Consider the following 24,690-nt stretch of genomic DNA (forward strand, 5'->3'; position numbering starts at 1 on the left):
TAACCTCCTTGGTTAAATTTATTTCTGGTATTCTGTTGGTTTTGTTGTAATGGAAATGTCTCTGCCAGTTATAAAATTCTGGTTTTTGAAGTGAACAAAAAGTGAAAAAAGGGCTGCAAATGGCAAGATATCTTTCTTTTTTATGGGTGAGTTGTGTTCCATTATATGTATATATGCTGCATCTTCATTATCTATTCAACTATTGATGTGCACTTAGGATGCTTCATATCTTGGCAATTATAAATAATGTTGCTGTTAATAGCAGGATGTACGTATCTTTTTCAATTGATTCTTATTTTGTGGTTGGCTTTATTCCTTTGATAACTATATAAGTTTAAAAGGCTAAAGCTCTAAACGTTCTTAGAAACAATGAACAGTACATGTATGTAAATTTAAAAATATATGTGCAGTTAAAAAAAAAAGAAAGATCTATCAAGCCATGAAAGACATGGAAGAAATTTAAAAGGCATTAATAAATGAAAGAAGCCAGTCTGAAAGTCTGCGAAGTGTACGATTCCAACCAAATGACATTCTGGAAAAGGCACAGCTACAGAAACAATAAAAAGATTGTGGTTTCCAGGGGTTTGGGGAGAGGGAGGGAGGAATGAATGGATGGAGCACAAGGGATTTTTAGGGCAATGAAATTATTCTGTATGATAGTATAGTGGCGGCTACATGTCATTATGCATTTGTTGAAACCCATAGAATGTACAACATCAAGAGTGAACCCTAATGTAAACTGTGGACTTTGGTTGATAATGATGTGCCCATGTTGGTGCATCAGTTGTACCAAATATGCCCCACTGATGAGGGATATTGATGATAGGGGAGTATATATGTGTGGGTGGGGAGGGCTATGTGCAAACTCTCTGTATTTTCTGCTCAATTCTGTTGTGAACCTGAAGCTTCTCTAAAAGAATAAAGTCTATTATAATTAATTAATTAATTATATAATTATTTATTTATATAATTAATTAATTAATTTAACAGGGGGAAAAAAAAGAAATTGCTTGTTGCTGCCTGGAGGAATTTAGGGAGATGGGCCACTTACAAATGTTTCTAATATACGTATGACAATTGGTATGTGGTTAAATCCTATTAATGTTTTAAATTATCTCTTATTGGTGGCTCCTCAAAATGCATATACATTGGGACATACTCATTACTCTAATATCCTTCGTAGGCATTCAAGTGGGTACCTTGGAGTGACTGGTAAAATATTTCCAAATGGTAAAGGGTCTGACCCAGAAAATGGGGTTGTGTGGCCAAAGTGTTGATGCGGATTCAAGTAAGTAAATAGCAATTGCTTGAAGACAGGCACTGTCTTCCCCAACTTCTCTTGGAATCAGGAAATAGTATTTGTTTTTTGTTAATGACAATGGATGGTTTTTGTTCCATTTTAGTGTTTGATTCATTTATTCAGTACAAAGTAAAGGTGCCACTTGGAAAAAGATGAAAAAAGAATGGTGTCTTTGGGCCTTTTTGAGTGTAACAAATTGTTGAGGAAAGAGGGAAGAGAAAGACAAAGGCAAACCTTTTCTCAAACTCTTTTCTTGGACTCTGTATCAGAGAAGCAAAGGCAATCCCTTCTTGTATTAGGGACATAGCCTTTGACAGGCTCTAAAGCAACTTTCATTTCCTCCTTGCTAAGAATTTTTAAAAACAAGGAATCATTAGATTGTTACTCTATGTGATCTTGGTGGTACTAGCATGAGACAATGGAATCTGTCCGGGAAAAGATGCAACAGAGAGAAAGAAAAGGAAACTAACGGACAAGCTCAGTTCTTAATTCAGAGAACTTCATTTATGTGGTTTGACCTGTCTTTTAATGGCAACTCAAAGCTGATTGTACCTGCTTTCTGGGCATCACCTCAGCTGGGATTTATGATGCATGTTGTGTATAAACTTTGGGCATTGTAAAAACTTTGAGCATTTGCGTTAGTGCAATGGCCAAATTCTAACCAATGAGATTGTTGACAAAACCAATCAGTAAATGGTAGAAAGGTATCCGTGTATTTGTGTATTTGTTCATATGAGATTCTGAGACTTTTATGGTTATATTGAGAATAAGTAGTTGGTAATTTGGAGTGCCATTTTCTATGTCCTTACTACACAGAGGCCAAGATCAACTGTTTCTTTATGGAGCAGTTGAAGTGGGACTATTGACTGATGTGGTATGAACCCAGGTAATGAGTATTTAGTGTATGTTAATTAGATAAAATGGGAAATTCACTTCTGAGTTTTATCTGAAGGACTGAAAATTATTTGCTATCTCAAAGTGGTAAGCCAGCTAAAAATTTAACTTGAATACTATTAACAAACACACACACACACACATACATACATACATATATATATACACACCCCCACACCCCTACCCCAATCACAGCAACATCAGATTGACCTCACAGAAGAAGTTGTGTAAGTGCATTTAACAGCATCTTCTTTGAAAACCATCAGCAGCAAAATTACTTGTTCACGTCTCCCCTCTTTATCTTGGCTGTGACCACTTTGGAAACTACGTTGTTGTGGGTTATTGATACAAAGGTCAGTACCTTTTGATTGCACTTCGAAGGGCTTTTAATATTTTTACAACAATTTTATTTCTCTTTGCCACTGATATGTTTTGGGAAGGAAAAAAGCAGTTGGGTCTATCATTGTGGCTAAAACCCCACATATTGTGGTTGGCAGGCCTTTTCGGTCTTTTAAAATAAAATACCGACAGCTGTGTGAGTTCCCTAAGTGTATGAGGAGGCTCTTAACAGGTTGTTGGGGAAAAGAAAATCTGTAGATGAAATAAGAAAAAACTACCGGATTGCAAAAGTTTTACAGGACGAGCGTTATCAGTTTTCCTCCAGACTGAAAGCTGCAACAATTAAACAGTCGGGAGAAAACCAAGTGTCAGCGTGATGGACGTGGGTTGTTTTCGTCATTTTTATTCTACAGGTTTTTACTTGAAGTGAGAATACCAGCAGTGAGAAAATCACAGCCATGCTGAATTCATTACCGCGGTAGTCACACAAAACCACGGATAAAATTTCAATAACTGCAGGCCACAGTTGAGTAAACAGTTGCACTGAAATTTAATTCCTGTTGACTTTTCCCCCATTCCTCGCCAGGGGCACATTCTGATTCTGTAGTACAAAGACAACAGGGGTTACAGCTTTGATTAATGTAGGACAGTGGAAGAGAATTAGAACTGTAAAATATGTTAGAAGTCCATGGAACAAAAAGGTCTGGCTTTAAATGGTTTGGTATAAAAATGAGTTAATTGTGCCGTGTATGAAACTGAATGTTATAGGATTTTCCAGTTGTACCAGTACAGTCATTGATGGTATAGGGAGAATTTTTACCTAGTGCCAGGGTTTAAAATAAGTAAATGCAAGCCTTTCCCTATTTAATCCATATTACCAGAGATGATTACAAATGAGAGCAAGTACCCCGTCAGGAGGAAGAACTTTCCCAAAGATTCTCTGTGGGGTGAGTGACTTTGGTGCTGGGTTTGGTCTATAAGTTGGCTAAATTGGATCCAAACAGAATTAAAAAAAAAATTACATAGTTGATAACCCAGAAAAATGGGAGGAACCTGGCTTTTCCATTTTCTCTAGGAAAATCAGATCTGGTAACTCTGGCTGGTATTCCTACGAGGGTAACAGTTGTTGGGAGGTGAATCGCTACTGAATCAGGGAGCCTGCAGCTGTCCAGCTGGCCTGAGTACCCATCCAGTACCTTCACTCCCTTGTGCTCTGTAGGCAGTGGGGTTGGTGATTCTGGAAGTTGCCATCATCACTCAGAAGCCACCAGCCAAGGAGAGGTGCTGCTGTTAGCTACAGGAGACTGCCCACACACGCACAAACCTTCCTTCCTCAAAACTAAATGTATTATCCCTGCAATGATTCAACTCTACTTACATCTGGGCCATGAAACTGTTCTAACAATAGTTTTCTAATAATATAATTTGATAGAGATTCCGAACATTTTCTTTTAGCCATTGAGTAATTCTTTACCCAATCCCATAACTGCTTTTTATTTCCTATTATGCCTGCCCCATTTCTAGGTCTGTAAAAGTTCTGTATTGGATATGCACTACTCCATTATGAAACTCAGCAACAAATACTATTAGCAATTACTGAAGTTTTTTTTTCCCCCTTAAAGAAAGGATTTTAAAATGTCCAGAGCAATTTCATAAACTGTGTGGATTAATGCATTTTAAAAGTCTTGAATTTTAGAAAGCAGAATTTTATTTCCATATTGCTGCAAATGAGAGCTTTTTCAGATAAGCATATTACATAGAGCATAATGTTTAGAAGTTTCTCCATATACAGCATATGCTGTCAGGTCAATTAACAGAATGCATACTAGAAAATGTTTATTCAATAAAAATGAATAGCTGTTAAATAAAACAGCTATTTCTTAACAACATTCCATTTAATGATGGGCTTTTTTGCTTTTTTTCTTTTTTGGTACCACCTGGCACTTTTATTGTCTGCAAATCAGTGTAGGCAAAGCTTTGGTTGCTAGGGTTTTGAGGTGTGGCTATGGTTTTATATGAGAAGGGCAGTTGAGAAGTAGTCTGTGAGAAAGACATTAAAAAAGGCTAAACTACACATGGAATTTAAAGATATATTATTTGGAGCATGTGGCTAAGTGATGTATTTACTTCATATAGCCTCTTTGACATTTGATTTAAGGTGCTGGAACTATTAACCCAAAAGATAGTGCTACCTGTTTCATGTTAATAATGTAAAAGGAAAAGAGAAAACGTTCAATGACTCTTGAGGAGGTAAAAGAGATAGAAAGGGAAGGGAGCTCCTGCAAAATCACGAAAGGGAAGAAAGAGGAGCCACTGAGTTGAACTATGCCAATGAGCGAGGTTAAAGATTAGTGATTACACAGGGCCAGAGAAACTCAGAAATTCTCTTCATTGTCAAAATGGCAGAATGAATCCCTTCCTTCAGTTTTTGTTACTGAAGTTACTAGTGGATGTTGAACAGAACAGGGAAGTTATCCTGCCAACATTTCAAATTTTAACTGCCTCTGTGAAAAACAGTGCCTGGAAGAAATAGCTGTCAGTGTTTGGGTGGGCAGGAAGCGCATATGAACAGAGCCTTCCCTTTGTTTCTCAAGCTTACCCATCTTCCTGTGGGACCACGTCAAATCCTAGTGGTCTTTTTGCCTTGTTTCTTATTCTGCAGAGGGAAGCCCAGGTGATTAGGTATGGATCTGTAGGTACAAAGATGAGGTATCAATGACCAGTTCAGTCTTACTATTCTTTTTACCTTTGAGAAAGGTTTCTTATGAACTTTGTAGAGAATACACTTAAGTGGACTTTCCCATTGTAGCTGCCAAGGACTTTGTCTGAAAGGGAGGGTGTTTGATGCCATTGGAAGGGTAAAGATGTTCAGCATGTCTGTGTCCTAAGAGGGAAGCTTTCAGAAGAAAGTACAGAAGAGGACATTATTCATATCTGTTAAGTGCCCTCGTGTGGCAGGGCACTGGGGGAGGGCACCTTTCTTTACTGGTAGATGAAGATTCAAGCTACACTTTTAAAGGAATTGTTCTGCTAAGATACACTCTTTGGGGACATAAGTTAGAGTTCAAATATTATGGAAAATATTAATAGTCAAAAATATTTTGTAGGAATCAGCACCACCAAAACGTTAGCAAAACCCATACAAATTGAAACAGAACTGAGCCTGGAACTCAGAGAATTCTGACAAAGAAAGAAAAAGCGGCCACCGCAATAACCAACTTGCACTTTTTCTCAATTCCTTTTGTGGCTATTTCTGGAAAAGGCATCTTTCACCCTGCATGCTAAATTTAGTTCTCTGCTCTGTTGTTTAGACCTGCCTTCCATCAAAATATTGTTGTCAAAGATTTATGTAACTAGTGATGTGAGCCTCGTATGAAATTCTTTCAAGTTCTGACTTCTAAACAGTTGTGTGTCATTAATCTCACCATTGAAAATTAAGATGGCCCAGGAAACAGAAAAGCAGAAAAGAGTCGTGTACATAGGAGTGTGGTAATAGAAACCCAGATGCCACATTTCATTACGAATGAAGTGTACCCTCTTGACTTTAAGCAAAAGCGTCGCTCCTTTGAGAAGGTAATTTTCAGCCCTGACCTGTGAGCTAATAATAATAATAATAATAAAATACTCCCTGTCTCTTGTCTAATCAGAAATCTCTTTTTGAACTTTGTCAGGAGGCATGACTTTAATGGTAATTTGTTGACAGATTAGCTTCAGTGATTGCAAAGAGTTTGTTTTGCAAAAACTGGCAGACTCCGATCTGTACTCTGAAGGCAAGCAGTCTACTTTGCTGTTTTGCAAGTGCTTGCCTTTATTGACAGCTAAGTGCTGAAGAGGCAGAATGGGTATGTTTGTGTAATGTAAACCTATAGCTTGCCTGACGGAGCTGAGTGTACTTTTCGGTAGTGCATAGATTGCTTGATAAAAAGGGTTACAAGGTGACTGCTTTTATGACAAAGTAGAATAGCAATATAAATGCAAGAGGGAGCTGGAGGAGCAGAAGGGAAGTTTATATAGTGAGCTGAACCCCGTATTAGAAAGTTTCTTTTCATCACTTGGTCTTTGAACTCAAAACTATTGTAATTATGAAGTGTTACTTATAACATTCCAGAGACCCTTTGCTAAATAGCGTGTTTGATTTGGTTCATAGAAATACAATTTGTTTCCCCCCTCTCTCACAAGAAAAGTGGTGAAGAGTGTCACATACAGGCCTGGCCTTAGCTTTGGTCCAGGTCAGCCACTCATTGTACCACAGAGCGTCTTAGCCTTGTTTCTTAGCTTTGGATTTGTTGAAATTCATTTATTCATTTGTTTGCGTCCTTTTATTTAGCTATTATTTATAGGGCACGCCTACATAGAAGGAATGTGGGGCCCACACTGATGTGGGAGGTGCGGGAATGCATGGGAGAGGAACTTGGGAGGTGCTTTGGGTGGAGCCTATAGAGTAACCATGGGAGCAGAGGGAAGGTGGGTAGAGGGTAAATTGAATTCAGTTTGTGGGAGGCTTGAGCTTCTCGGCTGAGAAGAAAGGCCAGGCAAGAGGAGGTAAACCGAAGGTCAGTGAAGTTGGACCTGGCCTGGTTAGGCAGCAGAGAGATCCCTGCGAGATTAATAGTTGTGACAAGGCGATTACACTTGGTCCCGGATGTAGTACCCTGTTGTCATGTCATCGAGGGCACCCTGCTGTGGACCCCTCCTTGCTCCCTGCATGTCTCCTCCTCCTCCATTTAAATCCTTTCTTCACCTCTCAGCCCCATAGGGCAGGGATGGGCTGTTCACCTCCCCTGATACCCATCAACACAGAACACCCAGCCCGCAGAGAGCGGTTCTGGGACAGACTCTGTGAATGGATGAAATGGGAAGAGAAAGGAAGGCCTGGATCAAGAGAGACTGTTTAGGGGAGTCCTGGTACACGGACAGGGCCTTTTGAATCAGAAGATGTGAAAGCATCCAGGAGTGGGAGTTAGGAGGGATGATTCAGGATTTCCAATCTGAGTGACTGGCCAGGTGGCGGCACAGAGAGAGGAGGACATCACAGGAGAATCCAAGCTCTTTCTCCCAGTCCCTTGTCGGTTATTGTGAAATGACGAAGGAAGAGCAAACGTAATTTGTAAAAAAAAAAAAAAAAAAAAAAAAAAAGATGGATTTATTTTGGAAAAGTACCCCCTCTACCCTTTTTTAAAGGCTGTTTAGAAAAAAGACACCCTCCTCTATCACTAAACCTCACTCTTTTTTTAAATTGAACTATAGTCAGTTTACAATCTTGGGTTCATTTCTGGTGTACAGAATAGTGATTCATTTATATATATATGTATGTTTATACATATGTTCATACACTTATACATCTATAAATATGTATGAATATATATGTATATTCCTTTTCATATTCTTTTTCATTACAGGCCCTTGCAAGGTTTTGAATATAGTTCCCTGTGCTATACATTAGGACCTTGTTGTTACCCTCACTATTTTGATTGTATATGTTTATTCAGATTAAAATTATCAAAAGTCTTTTCCCTTTGCTAGTTGCTAATGACTATATCTTCCAAAAGTCACACGGGAAGGGCTGATAAACTGCTAGTGTTCCCACTGATCAGGGAATGTGCTTATCTCTTTTAGAGAACAAAATGACCAAGTTAGATCTCTGATAAAGCGTCTGATACTGACACAAGCTTCTTAGAATGAGTTTGTTTTTTTAAGGTGAAGGGGGTGCATGTGTTTCTTTTGTTGGAAAAATACAATGTGTAATTACTCAACAGTGCATGCTGTTGGGAGACTCGTTTAGGAGGTACAGATTAAAGTGCTTACAGACACCAAGACTTGTTTGTGAGTTGAAGTGAAGCCCTGCATAGAGGCGGATGGATGGAAGGAAGGATATTTTCCAGTATCTCCAGCATAGTCTTGATGCAAATGTTGAGTGTGGAGGGGACCGGATTTTTCCTTTTTTAAAGTTGATAACCCTAAGGTTCTCCTCAAATTAATTTTTTACCCCTATTTTTAGACTGTTCCTTTTAGACTGTACCCAAAATAAAATGAACTTCCTAACACAGATTCATCTTGGGCAAAGTTTCTTAAAGTAGACCATTTATTACACACTTCATCATCCACGCAACCATAAGTAATTGTCAAGATCACGGTCGCTTGTCAGAAGAGGCAAAGCCTCAGCTGATCTGAAATCCCTGTTTTTCTCACTGTGCCTTCTCTCACCCCCAGCACCCCTCTCTCCACACTGAGGGGAAGGTGACATGATGTCTTCTTAGTCATTCAAATCCAATAACTTTTAATCTGAAGGTTAAGTAGTGAGATATAAACTAAGAGATGATAATATCAATTTTATGTTCACTGAAGGGCACAATATCCCTCTTTCTAGTAGAGGGAAAATTGTGCGTAAAATGTCTTTTGCTTGTCGACAGCAGAGCCATACCTCTCAGAGCCAGAGGAAGAAAGGATTTTGGACGCTTTAATAAAATAAGATGGAACATCCTCAAATGGGACAAAAGAAGCCCTTTATCGTTCCAATTATCGTGTTAATTTTTCAAGGTTGCATGGTGAGAAGTGGTTCCATTTTCATAGCCTCTTGGCCTGACTCTTGTGACCCTCCCTGCGAACTCAACAACCCTTTACAAGGTTAAAGACTGGGAGAGAAGTGACATAATGCTCACTCTTTCCTGACTATTTGTGGTCCTAATGTGTATGAACAAGAATACTGTGATAATAATGCTTGCCTTGCCTCATTTTTCCCCTCCTCGTGGTGAAGTTTCCATATCCACACAGTCAAAATTCACCGTGCAAAGATACTAAGTGGAAATGACTTTCCAACGCTCATTTTTATTATGAGATGCTGGTTATCTTCTTAGATTTACACTTGTCTTACAAAGTTTGTGCTCTGTCTTCTCTGAGTACGCCATGTGCATTTATGTACAGACTTAACTGTATCATTAATATGCTTTAAGCGGGAAAGCATCGCGGAGAAGCTGGGTATGTGATGGAGTCCCCCATGTGACTGCCGAGGATATATTCTGTAACGTGGTGATTCACAATCATAGTTGTCAAGACTGCATTCTGGAATTATCTTTAACTTGTCTCAGCCGATCATTCAGTACCTTTATTGGGCAAGTTCTCAGTTCCTAGCACTGTGTTGAGCTTGCAGACGATGCTGGGGGTTGGTGAACTGGGGCGGAAGGCCACATCAACCAAATCCGGCTGCCACCTATTCTGTTAGATAAAGATTTTATTGGAACACAGCCATGCCCACTTGTTTACTCTTGTCTGCGGCTGCTTGCTTCCTACCCCAGCAGAGGTGAGCTGTTGCAGCAGAGGCTGCATGGCTCACAAAGCCTAGAAGCCTTATTACCTGGTCCTTGTTGGAAAAAATGTGTTGGCCCCTTGGATTAGTGAGTGGCAGATGTGACAAGAGCTGCCTTCCAGAACCTTCTACTCTTACTTTATAGTGAAAAAACTGAAGGATCATCCCTCATTTTTTTTCTAAATTATCCATATATATCTCACAATGTAAGACTTCTGAGCTTTCTGAAATGGTAAATTCACTCGTAGGTGTCATCATCCCTGCAGAGTTTCTTTCAAATCATTTAATCAGATGCATCTTACAAATGGGAAGTTTTGGCAGAATTGGTGGTTAGGAGAATACTCAGCCAGCCAGCCTACTAAGGAAGTAGAGGCTTGGACGCTGAGCGAGTCCCTCAGAGAGAGGATATTCTCGGCCATGGTTCTCCTGCAGGAGAAAATTAACATAAAAATGTAACCTGTCTTACGTTTGTAGTCCCGTGGTTGGCTAGAAGATAGGAAGAAATATCCTGTCTCCCTGACTTCATTAAACTCATGATCTAGCTGGCTTAGAATAAGACATAGACACTTGCATTAAGTATCTAAAAATTTCAAAGCACATGAAGATAAGCCATAGAAGAGATGCATATGATTAATCAGTGGACGAGTGACTTAAGCAGTAAATAACTCTTCAGTAACCTGGAGAGGAAGAGTTTGTGTCCGGGGTCGGTGGGATTTTTGAAGACCTTGATGATATTTCAGAAATAATAACTCAGCATGTGCACACCTGCTGCTTTAGTTTAACCCTTTCAATCAGGAGATAATAGATAGAAGTACATACTGAGCTATGTGGATTCACCTTATCACTTAGATACGTACCTTTGCCATTTTGGTTTGGGGATAAACAAGGCTGGATTTCTACTGTGGAAGGACTGGAGGCATATGGCAAGTGGAGGTCTTTTTCTGCTGGATGCCGCATCTGAGTTGATTGGTTTCCAGGAAATGGTCCGGGGCCTATCTGTTTACACAGACCATTGCCTGAGTTGAGTGTATGATTTCCAGAGATTAGATGAGGGCTGACAAGGCTGGTCATTTGGTTGGTGGTGTCCATATTTCACGTACTTTTAGTTTTAACTCATTCCCCTCTATTCGTCACACAGCTAGAACAACTGAAACTGTAATATCTTCTTTTAAACTAGTTATCAAATTTGAAGATCTTTACTCAATCCGGCTGTTGTATGAACTGACTGTCTTACCTAGAAATGGCATTGGCCTTGTATTTTCTCCCTTCTGCCTTTCTTCTTTCTGTTCTTAACTGCTCCTTTGTTTCTGTTTTTAAGTTTGTTATCAGATGACTTACCAGTCTGTCTCTCAGTTAGTGAAAATCTCTTCAGTCTTGCAGGTGGGCGAGTTTCTCTGGCGTAGACCAAATCTTTGATTCCATCATTCTTCTGTTTTGCACCTTTATGGACGGTCCCTCCTTTGGGAATGTGATGAAACTCTAGCATCTTTTGCTTTTGAAAAGTGGGTATATGTGTGTATTTGTGTAATTTTGCAGTTACAGTTTCATGTGCATCACATCCTAACTCCCTACCCCCCAAATGAAACACTGTACAATCCACAGTGCATGTTAATTAGATTTGCTCACTGGTTCAGTGTTTTGACAAATGTTCCTAGATTTTTCTATGTTTAATTAATGTTAAGTATATTAGTAACCTATCTTTAATTTGGAAAAGGTTTCCTCTTTTGGCTCTAAATGCTTACCAATGTGTCCCTGGATTTAGTTTTTGAATATCTTAGATATAGCACTATAAATGCCAGCTCTGAAGAAAACTCGGCGAAGTAAGGTCATATAAAGCATTCTCTCTAGGTTCTGAGAGTCATTTTATATCTATTCAAATGCAGTCACCAGGTTTACATACTCCGAAACTTTTCTAACTAAAGAACGCTGTAAAAGAGTTGGAAGATCTTTGACCAGATCAGCAAAGATGACCATCAGTGATACGTCTAGCACCAGCAGCCCCTTATGTGGCTTGTGTAAATCTGGACATTTCATTCTGGGGGCAATTTGGCACTGTGTATCAAGAGGCCAAATACAGTCACACCCTTTGATTCAGGGTTGCACTTTGAGAGGTTATAAAGTATCGAGCAGTGCTTCTCAAACTTTTATGTATATTGGAATCATCTGAAGAATGTCTTAAAACACAGATTGTGGGACCAACCCTCAGGGTACTTTGGATCTGGGACGGGGCCCAAGAATTTGCATTTCTGATGCTTCTAATCCATTCTCTGCTGCTGGCTAGAGCACACTTGATAACCACTGGGAAAGGCAGAGCACCCAAAAGCATAATGATGGAGCCAACCTGTCTGGCCCGAGTCATGATCACACTGACTAGTTTGGTGACTATGCAAGTCAGTTAATTTCTCTGTGCCTCAGTTTATACATCCCTCAAATGGGGGATAATATCAACATTTAGTATTTTGATTATGATGTAAAATGCTTAAAAGATTGCACAGCACATAGTAAATGGTCTGTTATTTATGGACATCATTATTAACGATTTCACCTACAGAAATAATGTGAGGCATGCAGAAAGATTTATACCTGAAGATGTTCATTATAGTATTATTTATGATATGAAAAATTAAAAATACCCTAAATCATCAACATTAGAAGAAAGGAAAGGTTAAAAAAAATGGTTGCACATAAGTTGGAGGTAATATTGGGTACCATTAAGAATCACACTCGTAGAATAGTTAATAAGTTTATCAATTCTAAAACTTTTTAACTTTAAAAATAATAATTGGTAGGAAAAAAAACCTGAAAAACCCTGTAAAAAAGTTATCAATGATTTTTTTTTGTAGGTTAATGGATTTGTATTTTGGATACGTTTCACTTTTCTGTATATTCTAAAATTTTACAGTAGTATGTATTGCCTTTATAATGAAAAAGAAAAGTTATTATATAATTCACATTCACACTATTTGAAAACTTTTATGAGTACTTATAAATGGCAGAGAATACCTGTCACTTGAGCAAATTTTATGTGTTATTTTATAGAATATATTTGTATAATATTATAAGTATAACAAATTTAACATGAGTATATACATATTTATAAAATAATATAAATAAAAATATAAGTGTATCGTATATACTTACATATATATTTTTTAAATTTTTGCACAGGACTTAAGGGATAAAATTCTCATAGTTATAAGATTTTCTCCCATGACCTGTTTGAGTTTCAGCTACCATGTTTTTCCTCCCTGGTACGGTCTCTCCACCAGCTTCTAGGTGCTTCTCCCCTCAAATGTGACAACCATTAACCATCCTTATATAACATCGTCAATTTATGACAGAATCAACTTACAGTCAATCAAAAGAGAGTGTAGACGGGGAGAAAATGCCCTTAGGTTTTCTCCACTGCTCCCCTACTGAGAGTTTCTCCCTGTCGGTGTGGACTTTGTCACGTGGTGTATTCACAGTCGTGTACAGATGTACTTCGTTGCTTAGCCAGTGCACGCTGTTCCCACTAGAGGCTTATTTCTCTCCCCTAGGAGCTAGACGAGATAGGAGGAATGTTTCATTCCAGACATTTTGGAATCCTACCCACAGAGGTTTAAAAGTCAACCCCAGCACTTACTGAATGAAGGAAACTGGGCTAGTTATGCCAGTCTTTCTGAGCCTTACTCTTCTCATCTGTAAAATGGGGCAGTAGAGGTAACTTCCAGAGAGGGTTTGTGTGATGAATACATTAAAGAATATACATAAAGGCCTTAGCACAGTGGTTAGCCCTTTAAAATGTGCTCATGACACTATTACTGTCTTGGCTCAGCACCTTCTGAAGACACAGAAAAGGCTTGGTTGGCATCTTAGGGACCCAAAGGTAGAGGTCAGAAGGGATCCAAGTTGTTTCCCTGTACTGATCCTTTCTTTTGCCCCCTGGTACCACTTTATACTCAAATGCAACCACCTTAGAACATTATAAATGTTCATATTGGAGACCTCCAAGGAGAACTCTCCTTCATGAATCCAGGAATCCAGGAATCCTCTACTGAGACGATTAATTGAAATAAGCACACAGTCCTTTTGAAAACCGGACTCTTCATTTAGAAACTGACCTCCACATGATGACTGCAGAGGATCCGTTCTTGTAGGCAATTAGTGCCCCAATTTACCATTTTAGAAAAGAAAACACATATCCTAATAAATACAGAATTTCTCCTCCATACCTACTAGCAACATTACTGAAGGAGCTCCACACACAAATGTTTTAAATTTAGAGGCAGAGTTACGGACACAGTTTGCCTCCAGAATCTGAATTGAATCAGGGTTTTATTTCAGATAAAATCTTTGGGGCTCATAACTTAAAAAACACAACTTTTACTGGCATTACGCAATTTGCCACGGGTCATTTAGCAAAATGTTTGTATATGTAAGCCCAGGTTCTTCTTTTAAGAAAAAGGAGGGGTGGAGGGCGGGGATTGGATTTTGCTAAAATCCAGGTGGCGTTTCAGTTTATATTTAATTTTAATTGGAAATCAAATACAGGCAAGGGAGAAAAAAAACCTACCATGTTTTCTTTACTAAGAGTATCCGTTGGGGAGGGGAAGGACGCTGCCAGCCAAATTTTAAGAAGCAGCTCTTTTATTGGCATGTCTTTTTTTTTTTTTTTTTTTTTTCTGGCTACATTCTTGTGCCTGCATTTTCTTTTTTAACATCTAAGTTTTTACACATGGCAATGATTTTTTATGTCTCAGTGCTCCTTGCTGCCCTCCCGCTGTAATTTCCATGGGATTAGTACCTAGAACCAGGATAAGGAATAATTACATAGTACACCTAACCAATAGCTTCCCTGGGCTCTTGTCTGGCAAGTCCCCTGTTTAGGTTCCAGTCTGAGATAATATTTGATTCTTGGGGCCTGACTTTATTTATGGAAGGCTGGGGAAGTTTCTGAAGAATTGAGAACAGGAAACAGAAAAGTTGATTTTTTTTTTTTTTAAGCCTAGAAATTTGGAAGGTCCTCCGGTAAGTGGCCATAGGTGCATCTTGTGAAACTACTGTAAAATACTGACAGAGAGACTGTGGCACAGTTAGAAGATGGCAGCTGAATGAGCTGGAAGACGGGCCCCGACAGTCACTGGGAGTCCACCAGTACCTACAGAACATCCCAATGCCAAAGCCGAGGGTGAAATCCTCAGTGTTGGCTCTGTGTGGGGCTTGGGTGTGATTCAGATGTTTCCAATTGAAAATTGAATACCAAATAATTGTGAATTTTCTACTGCACAGTTAATTACATGTTCGCTGTAGAAAAATTAGAAGATGTGGCTATGAGAGCAGAGAAAGAAAGAAACCATATCTCCTGCGATCTCATTTTATAGAGATAACAACTGTTGACGTTAGGATAGCTATTCTGTAGCTTTTTTTTTTTTAAATCATGCCTTAGCATTTTCACATATCCCTTTCCCATTCCCACGATAGAACTTTATAGATGAAAAAAACAGCCAGCGATAATGTTATCAGTGAGAATTGTTTGGGTTTATTCTCTTATCTGGTGGTTCACTTCTTCATCTGAATTTTAATTTTGTATTTTGTATCTAGAGCTGTAGAGGAAAATTGGAGGCGGGGTGTCTTAGTTTCAAATTTCATAGTTAAAAGTCTAATTCCTGTTAGCTCTTTTTTCCTAGCTTCCCCCTTTCACCTTCCTGCAGCTTTGCCAAGTAATTCCATATTCAGGCACATTTCTTACAAATTATCTTGAGGAGGAAACACTAAACACATAACGATGAGAGGTAATCCACCCATATTCAATGAGTGTTTCTTCCTTTTGTCCAAGATTTTAAACATCCCTATTGTCACAGACATTTATAGCCTTGAAATAAGTTAATAGCAGCAGTAGTAATGATACTAGAAGTAGTAATAGTATCAGTGGCAAGTTTATGGAAAGCTCCTTCCTTCTGACTTTGTGCTCAGTACTCCCCCATGTATTAGTGCAGTTCATTCTCACAAGCACCCTGTGTGCTGAGTACTCTTAAAATTCCTACTCGCCACAGGAAGATGCTTAACGAGCTGCCCAAGTTCATGCAGCTTAACACTGGGCAAGCCTAGCTTCTAATTCTGACCCACATCTGCCCAGTCCCACAACCTGAATGCTTCATCCCTGCACGCAGTCCCCTCTCATTGTGTTTATTGTGGGGACGATCATGTCAGGCTACGAGGATTTCTTCCACTTTCCTTGGCCTCCTTTCCCGCTGTGAGTCCCCTGGAAAGCTGTCCCATTCAGAACTCTCGCACTTTCACCCATCCCTTCTTGCCGCGTCCAGTGAGAAGATGCCAAACATTCCCATAGGCAGGAGCATTTCCATTTCCACCCTTCCTTCTTTTCAGGTCGAGCCCTTATTTTCAGCATACGTGCCCACTTTTACTCTTAAGCATCTGTGCCTTGCAGGTTGGGTTTGTGTCTTTCCATTTCCAAGGAAGAGTCCTGCTTCACACCTGTCCCTGCATCCTTCTCATGAACACCCCAGCCCAGTACAGTCAGGGAGAAATGAGCGTGTGAGTCCTTCTGTTTCTCAAAGACTTCGATGGGAAAACCTTTGTTTTACTCCAAGGACAACAGAAATTTGGCATCGCTCGTAGTGACGTTGTACAGTGTGCTGCAGACAGTAAAGCTGGAGAATTAAAATGGGTTCTGAAAGATCTGAACCATACCTCCACCATGGAACTCTTGTCAATGACTGTCTCCTTAGCTAGTCCAGGGGGTGGACATGTTGGCTCTTTTCTTTCTTTTTTTTAATCGAAGTATAGTCAGTTTACAGTGTTGTGTCAGTTTCTGATGTACAGTGTAATAGTTGTCATACATATATTTGTTTTCAAATTATTTTTCATTATAGATTACAAGACGTTGAATATAGTCCCCTGTGCTGTACAGTATAAACTTGTTGTTTATCTGTTTTATATATAGTAGTTAGTATCTGCAAATCTCAAACTCCCACTGGAAAATCTGGGTGTGTTAATAAGTCTGCACGTAACAAGCTGTAAGCTGTGGTGGTTGCAAAAGCTACTTTATAGACAACATCAAAGCAGCCATTTTGGGTTGGACAAGTTTCCCTTTATGGCTCTTGTGTTTGGGTCCGTGGAACTAGAAGACTTAAAACTGCAAACTTTTTCCAGGTGCCCCAAACAGCTGTCACCGACCGACAGGGCTGGGGAAATACTTTCTGTGTTTTCTTAGTATTATGTGACAGGCTTGAACCCCTTACCCAACCAACAAAAATGTATTTGGATAAAAGTATTTCTGGTACCTTGAGTCTCTTGAGGAAATTGTTCACCCAGCATCACTGATGAATGAGTTAGTTCCTTTGAAGTTGCCACAGTCATTTTCGTTGTTTTAATATCTGGAGGAGTGGATTATTTTTGCTTCAAGAGTGACTAGCCCTGTTGGCAAAAACGTCCTCTGCTCCTCGAGTGATATTTTGTGATCGTGTTTCCCTGGCCCCCCAGCTTTGCCCGCATCCCACACAGCTCCAGTCAACAAAGAACGATTGCTTAGCGCAATAAATAAAAGATGGTGCCCACGAAGGATGTATGATGGGACTTATGGTGGGAGTTTTAAAGATTCATAACCTACAAGTCAAACTATGTACATTTCCCTGGCAGCAAAGCCTGTGTTTATTTCCTGTGTGGGAAATCGGCTTCACCCTCATGGCTTAATCCGCAGAGTCGGCTGGTGATGCCCAGCCCTTGCATTAGCTGTTAAATCAGCTCACGTATTAGTTGGTCACTGTTCTGGATCAACACAAAAGCCCAAATACCAGGCTGCAGCAGAGTGTTTTTAAAGTTTATCTTTATCTCTCTCTCACCTTTAAAAAAGAAAAAAACACCAAGTATGCTTTCTGTAAGAACCGGGGAATAGGGTGAAAGGCATTTTTCTTTGAAGAAATGTTGGAATTTGAAAATCTCCCGGTTTTGCATTTGCTGTTTGAGAGGCAAGGAACCTCAGTTCCTTGAAGGTGTCCCCGTGGCCACGTCTGTGTGTCATTGCCAAAAAAGAGACCCACTTGGTGGGCTGGAGGGGAGAACCAGACTATTGCAATTTCAAGTACAAGAGGCTGAAAAAAATGCACATCTCTGAGTGCCTTATGTGTTGGCACCTTAAACTGCTTGGAAAGTCCAAAGTAGGTCCCATTCTGCTCCGTCTCCTTGCGGGCTCGTCATTTTGTCCAGAAGATTTCATAGAACCTTGAGCTCTCCTAACAATTCTTTACATTTAAATAGGATGTTCCTTATCTCCCTAGCTATGGGTCCAGAGCTCTTTCACAATCTATACATCCTTTAGGAGTGATAAAAGAACTTCATTTTGTCCCTTTCACGCTCATTTATCTGTTCCCACTTGATTGCACCCGTTGCCTCCTGTATCCTCCATTCTTCTACCCCAACCCCCATCCCACCCCCAATGTATAGATGTATGTGATTGCCTGTCTTCTTTTTCTTTCTCTGTAGGGTTATCGAATTTTTTAAATTCCTTGGATGATCCAGCCTTGCATTTTATGGATAAAGAAACTAAGCTCAGACAAAATAAAGGCTTTGTTCTTTGATTAACTTTTGCATGGACGCTCCTGATGTGTTTAGAAACAATCTTCTGGGGTAGGATGTGGGCCCTTCTCCTATCTGTCAGGACAGATCAAATCAAAAAGTTCATTCTTGTGGTTACCAACACCATTAAGAACTGTGTCCAAGGTATCGGGTATATCTGTGTGACTCTGTGTGTGTGTGTGTGTGTGTACATGCACATCTATTCTTAAATTTTTGTTGTCATTGGGAAGTGGGTATTTTTCTTCTCTGTAATCTTGCTAGAGCGGGGATCAGTGAACTTTTACATTTACTTTAAATAGTAAACCTTTTTGGCTTTGTGGGCTCTTCTGTCTCTGTCACGGATGCTCTGTGTAAAAGCAGCCATAGGTGGTACATAAATGGACATGGCTGTGTTCCAATAAAACTTTATTTACAGGAACAGGCAGAGGGCTGTATTTAACCCATGGGTAGTAATTTACTGACCCCTGTCCCAGAGGATGCATAGGTGGCGTCTCAAGGAACTTGTTTCTGGGTAGTGGGTGGTGATGCTCCTCTGCTACTCACACTATGCCTCAAGATTGATGACTTTTTATTTTTTTACTTTCTTCTTTAAAAAAACTCCTCCCAGCTCTCTCCTTCCCACCACAGTTTGTTTCTCAATTCCCATTCCTTAAAGCCTCATTCACTGTGGTTATCCTGGTTACTGAAAGCATTTTCTCGAATGCTATTGGGAAAGAAGCTAAGACTTCTCAGAATACGCCAGCAATCCCTTGTAAGATGACTTCAGCCTCATCTCCACGTCTCATCGTTATCAGACTTGCCAGAGGTGACCTCTGTAATTCCTTCCTAGGCATTCACAGCCTTCATGAGCTGGTCTCTTATCACCCTCATCCCTACTCTCCTCTGGCCTTTTATTGGTTTTCTACCTCTAATGTGTAAGTAACATCTTGACTTTCAATTGCGCTTTGTCCTTTTCTGATGTGCGGAATGTCTAGTTTTACTAATAGGAGAACAGCTAGTATGTTGCATCAAAAAAAATCACTGTATCACTTTTATACTTGCAGTGTTTTTACGCTGGGCAAAAGACAAACAAACCAAAAAAAAAAAAACAAAAAACCCAGAAAATATACTTTTTCTTTCCTTTGGAGACCCTATTTCACTCTAAGAACTCTGTAAATGGGGTTAGGTTGGTTGAGTGGTGAGGGTGAAGAGAAGAGAGGATGGAGACTTTGGGGTTAAGAGTGTGAAGCTGAAATATCTTTGTGGCTCTTTATTCCTATCAAACTATGTCAGCTTTTTGGGAATCTTTAGGGATATTGACTCATGTTCTTAGGCAACAGATGAAAAACTCCTTCTGTGGCAGGAAAAAAAAAGTTGAACTCTGGATTAAAAGGGAAAAAAAAGTGATCTCTCAAGTTGGGAAAATGCAAGGGCTCTGCAGATATGGTCCAAGAACTTTGCTGGGGGTATCAGCCAGGCTGGATTTGAGTCTTGCTGCTGTAACTCTGATTTGTAGTAAGTCACTAACTCTTTAAGCCCCTGAAAACTAGTTTATTTCAAAGGTTCCTTTTGCTTCTGAAATTGCATACTCTTTCTTTTTCTCATTTGTTTCTGATTAAATGAGAACTCATGCTCTGTTTTAGATATTTTATTCTTTGGTGATTTCTGGAAAATGGAGTACCAAACAAATCACAATTAGGCACTCTCGACCTTGAAATTGCAAGCAAGGATGTCCTTCAGAATGCCAACAGTGAATGAGAAAGGAAGAAGGAAGTTAGAGGAGATCCTCATTTTGAAGACAGAGCCAGTCAAATAATTGGAATGCAAAATTCCTGGAATTTAGTCCATGCCCTGCAAGCTTGTAGCAAGTTACTTAGTCTAAGTTTCTTCCTCTGTAGGATAAAGTTAGTAACAACTGTCCTGCAGACCTCAGAGGGGCACTAGGGGAAGCAAAAGAGGAATTATCGGTCGTCAAAATGCTTCATAAGCAATGAAACACTGTATATATGTAAGGTGTCTTCATTTGCATAACATTCTTTGAGGACCTCACATGTTTCCAAATGTGATGTACTCCCCTGGGGTCACTCATGCTCCATGACTAGGGGCAGTTTCCTCCCTTGGGGTAGTCATCCCCTGGGATTTCCATTTAATAATTCAGCACATAACCAACAAGGATGAAAAAGGAGGCATCCATATATTTTTCCAAGGTTTTAATTTTTATTCTTTTTTTTTTCCCTTTAGTGTAAGTATCAGAAACTTTCAGTTTCCACCCCAAAGGCACTGTATGTGAATTTTCTTTTATTTAAAAAAAAAAAAATGGAGGACTAACCTCGAGCTTCCTGGAAACAAAAGCCGGGTTATCCATGATTAAGCAAAGGAGGAGGCTACATGAGATTTGGCAGGAAGGATACCGGGTTGGGTTGTTACTTATCAAAGGAATATTTGCTGTTGGCCTTAGTATAATAATGTTAATGAGATTATTAGGTGGGGGAGATTTTCAATAAATAATTGATAAGGATTAGAAAGTGCCTTTTCTGCAAATAAACTTCAGAATAATTAATATTCATGGACTCTGTTTGTCAACAGAAAAATGTAAATGAAGAGCCAGTCCCATCACCAGACACTCGTCCTGAAGGGCATCTGTAAGATGAGAGTTAAGGACGGGTAGAGAGAGGCTGGCTTCAGAGCCCAGGCCCAGACCCCAGTCTTGTGCGTGTCAATGCAACTTTTTATGTCTCACCATCCGCATTTTCCAGTCTGCATCTCGCTCTGAGAGAAACCCTGAAATTCAGGTTTCTAATAGATTGTGGGTTGCAAGATATGAAGGACAGAAGGAGGTAAGAGAGAAGGCATCTTGCTAATGCAAACGCAGTGTGCTGAAAGCCACTTTTATTTCTTATTTATAATCTACATGCACACTCTGGATAATAGATGACGCCGTTCATTCAGTACTTTAACTTCAAAGCCGAGCGAAGGCATGGATGACAAGAGCCGGGAGCGGGGCTACGGAGGTACTAACAACAAGAGGAAAAATGCCTGTTTACAGGATTGCATTTGTTAGCACGCTCTCTTCAGATATTGTTCCCCCAGGACCAGCGAAATGTGTGCAGCGCGAACAATGATTTAACATCTGAAAATGGTACTTAAAGAGTTTCTGTCTGGTAGTAATGTGATGAAGGCTTCCGAAGGGAACCTGGGGACTTCATTCCTGCTATTTATCTATATGTCTCTCCGGTTTTAGTCAGAGGTAATTGCATATTTAACCCCTCAAATAGCTTTAACCCTCGAGGTGCCAACTTCTTTTTAACCCTGGATGAAATGTGCTTTTATCCTGGCAAAGGCAGACTTTGGAATTCCCTTGCCAAAAATTATTTAAATTTTTAAAATGTGAGTGTGTACGTGTGTGTGTGTGTGTATGGATGGGTGGATGAAAAGAAGTTATACCAGCATTTAGGGATGAGATTTAGGTCAAGAAGCAAGCCCTGCCTTCCCTGTTTGGAAGAAAAGCAGTTAAAATGCAAATGCTAAGATGAACGAAAACTTAAAAAAAAGAGGAAAGAATGACAGACACAGCCATGGTTTTATTTTGATTTCATCCTGGCTTGGGTTTACAGAGAAAAGAGAAGGCACCAGAGACCCAAGAGAAGTTGTAGGTGGACCCTAAATCAAGAGCGTCAGTTTGTCGCTTGTCTCCACAATATGGTTTTCTCAATTAGTGGTCGTTCTGGGAGGCCCGCTTAACAGCTTATGTGAAACAAATATTAACACAAATTGTATAATTATATCACAATCCCAAATTCCTCAAAGATGCAAAGTGGCTTTCACCGAAGAACATGCCGGCAGTAAAACATCCTATAGTCACAGGAAGCGCGCTGAAAAGCAACCAGGAGACTGGATCCGAGCGACTTTCACAGTTTATTTTCATGGTATTTAAATTATGATACCAGTGGGTATTTTTAATTAGTGTGCACTTGTCTCCATAAGCCATGTTGGCAAATTTGACTCATTCATACAGTAGTTGCTGTAAAAGAGGCCAGCACAGCCTGCAGGAATTAAAATGAAAAGTTTCTGCAAGCTGTTGTCGACATGACCATATCTCATTAACTTTAAAAATGGAGATTATTTGCCTGAAAGCTTGATTTGACTAGCAGTAATCAAATATTAGGCTCAGCGGAGTGAAGGGGTGGGGGGAGCGCCATTGTTGTGATATATACCGCTAAGTGTTTTGCAGTTCACTTTTAAATAGCAGTATAAGATTTTTGTTTTGACAAAAGGAATGGGAAAGAGAAACAAAGACATATGGCCTCAAAAGTATTATTAGGATAGTTTTATTTTAGATTAAGTCTCATTATTTACGAAGTTCACTGAAGACAAATGCGATTGTGCTGATTACCAATTCTTCTCTCGTTAAGGAAGCAGCTTAATTATTTGGAGTAGCTTCTTCTGCTTGATCAAAGTTTAAGTATTGGAAGCAGGGCCTATCTCATGAGACTCTTTCCTTTTTTCAACTGGTAGATTGGCATGAACCTTAAATTTGTACATGGATTCACCCCATTGTTTTAACTGAACGCGATGAAAAAGGTTGCAAAATAGTGCATAAAATGAACCCAAATAGAAGCGCCCTCTTCTTATCTCATCTACTCTCTAAGTAGCTTGTTATTTGAATGAGGTATCTGAGCCAAAAATCTCTTTTTGCTGGTAATTAAGGAGTCTAATGTTGAAAACCTGAAGTTGCTGAAATACGGGAGACATGGTCCTATTTTAGACCACGTTTTATATTTTCACACGCACAAAGGAACATTTGAAATGCGGAAGTGTAAACTGGAAAATGAAGATGCATTTGTGGGGAGAAAGGGAAAGAAAAAAAGGTGTAGTTAAACAAAAGACCGAAGATAAAGTCTTGCGCCTTTTTATGTCTCTGAGCTGAGAACATGTTCTGCATTTTACTAAAGGAACATGAGGCTAGAATGTAAGTAACTGGTTTTTGCATTAGGCTCTCCCTGGAGGTAGCAGAAAAATATCATGTCCCTGCATGAAATGCGAATGTGAAATCTACCAGAAAGAAATATTTATGACCATTTTATGCTTGATTAGGCTTGGATGACATCTGTTAGAAGACAGGGACTGGACAAAGAGAGAGACGCTCGGGGGCAAATGTTAACGGAGTTGTTTAGAGACGCTAGGGCAGAAGCGTCCATTTACTGCCAGGCAAAACACAGGAATTGTGTTAGCAAGAGTGCCGCTGACAAGAATCCACTGTGATGGAGACACTGTAAACTGACTCGATGAAACAGGCAAATACAGCTGTTGGTAGTCACTGTACTGCCTCAGTTTATGGTCAGGTATCTAGGCGAAGCTCTGATCCAGTCACTTCTAGGGAGCCCGGGACCTTAATAAAGTTACATACACGTGACTCAGCTGTAAAAGGAGACCATCTTCACTTTTTCAAGTGAGTTTTACATTCTCGTGCCAGACAGACTTAGCAGTCCCAGGAAACATTTCTCTATTTCTCAGGGAAAGAATCAACTAAATGACACACTTGCTTCTGAGTACTTCTATAACCGAAGTTTTCTTTTCTTACCATCAGCTCCCCTCCCCCCTCCCATCCTGTTTAAGAAAAGAGAATACAGGCCCCTCAGTTCTAGAGAAGCACTTCATCACTTTAAACAGTGCAAATGTTTGCCTAAAAAAGAAAAAAAAAAGTTTTCCAACACTGGCAAACATTTTATCAATTGTTAAACATTTCAGTGTTAAAGTAAGTGCTGTTTGTCTGGAGAAATGGCTCTACCAAGAGTGGAGGTATGAACAGTTACTTCATTCTGGTTCTTTTCCCAGCTTCTCTTCCTGTAAATTTTCTCTGTCTGGAATGCTGATGGGAAATGTTATTTTGTTTTTGTTTGCAGCAGTTCTGTTGTTTTGATTTTGTCTGAGTGGTATGGAAAACAGTACGTCACTTAGAGTGGGTGTTTTGTCTACCGGCCATTTGGCCATTGCACGTATATTTCTCATACTTATTACATGATGACAAGGGAACCGAAAAGGCACAATTTTCCAGTTGAATTTTTCTTTCCAGTTTAATAATAGTGAAAAAAAGAAAACAAAGTTAATAGATTTAGCAGTTTGATGGTCCTCGCGACATGATAGCTGACTTGAGGTGTTTTTTTTTTTTTTTTTCCCTTCGTTCCTTGTGGTTAAGGAGTTATTTAGGCGAAGGTCAGATTAATGCATAGATCAGTTTCTGTAATAAAGTGCCGGTGGATAAGGTTTCACATTTTGCAGAGTTGTGAAATGCTGTAAT

General features: G+C 39.6%; 1 protein-coding gene across 8 annotated transcripts in view; it reads left to right on the plus strand.

Moving 5' to 3' along the window:
- The window catches only part of FOXP1 (forkhead box P1), a 549,916-nt gene that overhangs the window by 324,053 nt on the left and 201,173 nt on the right, over positions 1-24,690 (plus strand). The window lies entirely within an intron of this gene.

Source organism: Camelus bactrianus, chromosome 17 (assembly GCF_048773025.1).
Source record: "Camelus bactrianus isolate YW-2024 breed Bactrian camel chromosome 17, ASM4877302v1, whole genome shotgun sequence".
In the NCBI taxonomy this organism is placed as follows: Eukaryota; Metazoa; Chordata; class Mammalia; order Artiodactyla; family Camelidae; genus Camelus; species Camelus bactrianus.